This window comes from Cydia pomonella, chromosome 11 (assembly GCF_033807575.1).
Source record: "Cydia pomonella isolate Wapato2018A chromosome 11, ilCydPomo1, whole genome shotgun sequence".
Taxonomy (NCBI): Eukaryota; Metazoa; Arthropoda; class Insecta; order Lepidoptera; family Tortricidae; genus Cydia; species Cydia pomonella.
The window spans coordinates 10,034,498-10,040,497 of NC_084713.1; the positions used below are offsets into that span (position 1 = coordinate 10,034,498).

General features: G+C 37.1%; 1 protein-coding gene across 1 annotated transcript in view; it reads right to left on the bottom strand.

The window, feature by feature from the left end:
* Positions 1-4,502, bottom strand: part of LOC133522807 (monocarboxylate transporter 10) — an 80,398-nt gene extending 75,896 nt beyond the window's left edge. The window contains exon 1 of the mRNA XM_061858266.1: positions 4,486-4,502. The gene's annotated coding sequence lies outside the window, so the exon portion shown is untranslated. The remainder of the gene's footprint in view (positions 1-4,485) is intronic.
* Positions 4,503-6,000: the final 1,498 nt, after the last annotated feature.

Sequence of the window (6,000 nt, forward strand, 5' to 3'; positions counted from 1 at the left end):
TTTTTGACCTGCATATCTAACGGACGACCGGTCTGTACTAGTGGGTAGTGACCCTGCCTATGAAGTCTATGAAGCAGATGGTTGGGGGTCGAATACTTGAATCCCGGTAAGGAAATTTACTTGTGTGATGGGTACAAATGGTTGTTCCTGAGTCAGCGATGTTTTCTATGTATTTAAGTATTTATATATTTTAAGATAAGAGAGCTGAGTACTCAACTACTCGCAATATAACCCTTCTTGAGCTTACTATGGGACTTAGTCAATCTGTGTAAGAATGTCCTATTATATTTATTTATATTATTTATATCTTTGCTGGAGATGCAGAGAACCATAGTGGAGCTCTCTCCACTGCGGCTCTCTGCATATTGATTCGCAGATTAAAAAAGGTGTTATGTGGTCAACTTCGCTGCCAACACTAGACGTGTGTTCCGTGTGGCATAAATGATAGACCAACAATGTCAAATCTTCGCAACTAAATGACTCATCTGACATCTTCCAGCTCCGTAAATTACCTAGCAGCTAGCCATGAAGTTGACCGCAGGATTAAGTGTTTTGTCCCAATTTCTAGTCGGTAGTTAAGGTTCAATTAAGTACTGACCCAATCTCTTAAGGGATCCGATTAACTTTTTATCATGTTTGAACTGTACCGACAGTTTTACTAGCGTAACTTTAAAATAGCTTTAATTAACCCTAATTATTGCTAATTCAAGATATTTACTCGTAAGCGCCGATAGAAATTATTAGGTAATAGTTATTATACGAGGCTATTGTAAAAAGCCACCTCGAAATGAATGCTAATAGTATCTGGAGCCCGCACGAATCCAAATACAAATTTATACTGGAGCGCATACAAAATAAGTTTGTTTTTATTTTTTTATAAGGTTTTATAGTGTCGATTGAAGACACAGGGCCCTCGCTAATGATACGGGCGACCCTGTGTCCGCGGTGACAATTGCGAAAGGTTTTCATGATTTATGCGATGCCGGGTCCGGCATCACCATCAGACAAAACAATGGTGATGCTCAGTTTTTAGACCCGGCGTTGTTTTTGTGTTTAAGCTTTGATGGACCCATGGTCCCCGCATTGAGTACGGGCGGCCATGGGCCCTGGTTGAGATTTGCTGAGTTGGTTGGTTGAGGTTTGTGTTGTGTTGCGAAATATTTGAAATTGTAGATAAGATTGATTTTGAAATTTGCGATTTATTGTTATTTGTTGAATTGTTAAAAGTAGGTTTGATTGAAAATTTGTTTTAGGGTTGTTATGATTGGTTTGTTTGGTTTTTAGTTGGTTATACGAAATGGGACCGCAGTAGGTGTTAATAAAAATTCTCGACGGACGCTGCGGCCCATCCGTCGGTGTTCCCTTAGTCGGCTTTTACGATACCCACGGGACGAGATGGAGTGGTGCTATTCTAAACGCCGGCACCACACGGAGGATACAAAATAAGTTTGTGAGGATGTTATGGTGTATACCCGTTTTACCCACTAATGTACCCAACTTTATTTGTACTAGAAATGGTAGGGTATAACCAGTTGGGTGTTAGGATTTAGGAGGGAGGTTGCTCTAGCGTCCTATATATTTAAATTGATGTGCGGCGCTGGCGTAGCGCCGGTGCCGACCGGCGCTGCTAGCCGAACCGCCCGCGCGCCCCGGCCTACTGCGCGAGGCGCCATGGACGAGAGCCTTACGCGCGCTCAATCAAGTTGCTAAGTTGTTGTTCTATTGTTCTGAAAATGAATTTATTAAAGTAACTTTGTTTTGAATATGTTATATTTCTTAGAAATACACCTAGGTTAATCTTTGTTACACTATCGCATCGGCCAACTGTCATAATAGCTAACGTTACAAGTATTATAAATAAATGAAATAAAATGTTTTTCAAGGGGGCAAAGTTGTTGTTAAACTCTTCGTGCCCAATAGCCAATAATTAATACCCAAGCAAGCGAAAGATTCTAAAATTAAACCACGATAATAGCGAGTGGTTCGAAAAGTGAAACCTTACGTGTAGCGAACTAGCGAGGGCAAACATTTTCACTACACCTACGCGAGGAGGAAAATACTACTTAACTGAAAACATTACAAATCAAATCCAATAAAACGCTAATAAATATTTTAACCATTCAAATTTCTTTCATCCAACCTGAGGAAAAAGCTCAAATTTTGAATCCAATTTTGCTACTCTTGTGAATAGAACACAAATTTCTCATTAGATTTTAAAGAATAAAAGCCTGTACGATCAGTTTTGTAAAAAAAATATCCTTAATAACTGGTAAACTTTTTCATTTATTTGCTATTTCCTCATGCAAGTAAGTACCTTAATCTTTATTTAATGAAATATCTTGTATAATCTTTACTGCTCCCCTCACGTAGATGAAATACAGGTACAGTCAGCGTCAAATACTTCGTAGCAGTCAAAGTAGCCAAATAGTTCGGTACACCATATATTTAGTATGGTGTACCGAACTATTTGACCACTTTGACTGCTACGAAGTATTTGACGCTGACTGTACAAAAGAATACAAAGAAAATAAATTTTATTAGAGGTAATAAACTAACGATATTAGCGGTAAAGACTGGTTAATTTCTTTATAATAAATAAGTACCTAATTCATTTATATCACGCTTAATTATTTACTTCCGCGCGTGACACTGTTGTATCATATGAAGTTTTTTTTTGTCGTATTGTGTGATATCTGATACATGAACAGACCATACACGGCCCTATCCTATCGCTACTTCCTACATCCGGAATTCCGGATATCAGTATGTTGCGGAAATAGGAAACTACGTCTTGTATTCTTTAAATAATTGAATACTTACTATACTTATCCATCGAAAGATTGCTGCTGGACCTTTCATAGAATCACCACCACGATAGCTTGTTGGCTAGCCTCATCCAACAAGTGATTCTAACATGACGAGATCGTTGGTACACTTTTTTTCAGCCTTTATCTTCTGTTCTACATTTACGGACTGTCATTGATGACATTGTGCGAGCGGGACACCAATTTAATTATATACGTGCGATAGAGATAGGAACTAAGCCGGTCAATGTACGAAATTCCTTGTGTAAGCGTCCTTTATCTTTATTATTGTGTTGAGGACTTACAATTTGACTACTGTCACATAACAGTGGAATACATCGTAACCCTATCTACTAAAATTGTCCTAAAAAAGATAATAGTTAAAAATATATACCTAATATTAACAGATTCTGACAATGCACGACCGAAATCGATACAAATCACGTTTTTAATGCATTACATATGACACGAATATGATCCCTATGATAAGTTCATGACCTCTAGTTCACGTTTAATTACTGTCGAGTTTTTTTAAGTAATGCATATCTTTTTAGGATTCCGTAAGGGATCAGAAACCTATTATTACTTATTATATAAGCTTAAAGCATGACTCAGGCTACAACGGCCCGGGTCTGGCCCGAGGCGTCCGACACGTCAGTCTATAGAAGCATCACGTGATCCGTCATAGATAAGATAATGAAGTGTCGGAAGCCCCGGACCGTTCTTACGTGAGTCATCCTTTAGTGAGTGTCTTACCTGAGCGAATAATTAGCGAACGCGAAGCGGCGCGGCGCGGCGCGGTTGAATTCAATCCTTTGATACCTATGGAAGTGTCCTACGTGGGCTATCTCCGAATGCCGTTGGGCCGCCGCGCCGCGCCGCGTCGCATTCGCGAGTCATCGCCCACGTAAGCCGCGCTGTCGGTCTGTCAGCGGATTTTATTCTAAGATCTTTTGTTCAACGGGCTCTATCTCATGACCTAACTAGTAGATGGTTGAAATTTATATATAATAATAACTATGTATTAGTATTTCATGTACAATAGCAAACAATAATAATTTTACATACCTAATACTAAAACATGTCCATCATACAAAAAATATGATTTTTTATATATGTATGTTTAAGGCAAAAGAGTGTGAAATACGAGTAGCACGGAACCCTTAGGCGCGAGTCTAATTTACACTGGGCCGTTTTTTATAAAATCAAGTTGTAAGGTCAGAAATATCTAGTTTTAAGAAGGAAATAGCTGTCAGATCTCACAAGAAAATGAGACATTATTTAACAGTGACTGATTCATATTATCTTACACAATTTTGTATTTCCTTCCGTTGTTTCATGTCTCAAGCATTCTCATTCGGAAAAATAACGTATACTTAAGTGGATTTCAATAAAAAGACAAATACTGTAACCAAATATTACAGATTTAGTTAGCATTTGATTTATAACCTAAAAGTTTTGCGATAGTTATTTTCATTGAAATGTTAATAATAAAATTAACATATATTTTAACTAGTAATTGATATAAATAAAAAGGTTTAAATATATAAACTGTTGAAAAAATCATGGTTGTCCACAAAAAGTGCGAGATTGCGAACAAATTAATGAAGGTAAATTGATTTGTTTACCTACATTATTTGCTTTTCTATTGACCTCCACTTTACACAAGACAATTTTTTACCTTATCAAAATGCTTTGATGACTTCATTTCATGAATGTCCAGTTGTCCACTTCTACTTTCAATTCGATGTCCCGTTCGGTGACAGTCTTAAGTTGCGGCACAAGTTATTAATTGAAATAAATTAGTGTTTAAACTAAATACTTCATTCGAATTGACAGATGAACCAGTGATCTAGATGGCGGACACGCAATTTCTAATTTGGAAAACATATTCATGAATAACGTACTGTAAACGCAGAAGTAACTGTTATTTTTAGTACAGTCAAGTGCAAAAATATGTATCGCAGGAATCGTCCCATAAATATGGTACTACGCTCTTATTACACTGGAATAAGATGCTATGGGACATATTTTTGAGTAAGATGTGTACACCCATATTTTTACACTTGACTGTGCATTATTACGATTTGTGGCGGCAAAGTGGGTATTTTATTTAATCCGAAAATATTTCATTGGGCACCTATTGTAAACCCATATTCAGCGGGCAAATAATTGAATTCAGTTCAATTCTAAAACAATAGTAAAAAGAGAGGGATAATATATCTCATAGATGTAGAAATATTCATATTCATATTCTTTATTTCAGACCAGGTTCATAATTATACATTTAAATCATAACATACATTTAAATTTGGCATGCCTTATTTCATGCCATTTACAAAACTATTGCAATTTTAAAGAGTGCCTAATTACTTATAGAATAAACTGACAGAAAATAAAGTGTCAAAAGGCTCGGCCCGGACCCGGACCTTTCTAACGTGAGTCATCATTTACTCCGTTCGTCTTGTCTGTCAGCGGTTTTATTAATATTTTTTAACATCTTAAACATGACACACATGACTTTATTACAATTTTGGAGAGATGCGTGCTAACATCTTTTTCACTCGTGACGAGTAAATATACAAAAGTTGATAAGCCACGATACAAATCGTTGATAAAAAACGCCACTCGCAACATAAATATGACGACCGGTTTGGCCTAGTGGTTTATTAGTGGTGGCTTGGGAGTGACCCTGCCTATGAAGCCGATGCTGCCGGGTTCGAATCCCGGCAGCATCGGGCATTCATTTGAGTGATGAACACAGATATTTGTTCCTGAGTTATGGGTGTTTTCTATGTATATAAATATGTATCTATGTATATATATACATATGTGTATCGTCGCCTAGTACCCAAAGTACATACAAGCTTTGCTTAGTTTGGGGCTAGGTAGATCTGTGTAAGATCGTCCCCAAATATTTATTTATTTGTTTATAAATAATGTATCGAAATAGACACATGACTGTTCGTATCATCTGTCATAATAATAGATACATTTTTCTTTTCTTTTAGCGTTTGTCGATGTACGATTGGTATTGGCTAAGGTCAGGTATTAGGGACTGAGAAATAAGACTTAAGCGGAAATTCCAGTCACGTGTTTCTCATACCCCACCTGACCTAAATAATAACTTTCCTGAAATGTAGAGTCCACTCTGATGGCCTTTCGCCAATTGTGATGTAAAGGCAATATCAATTCG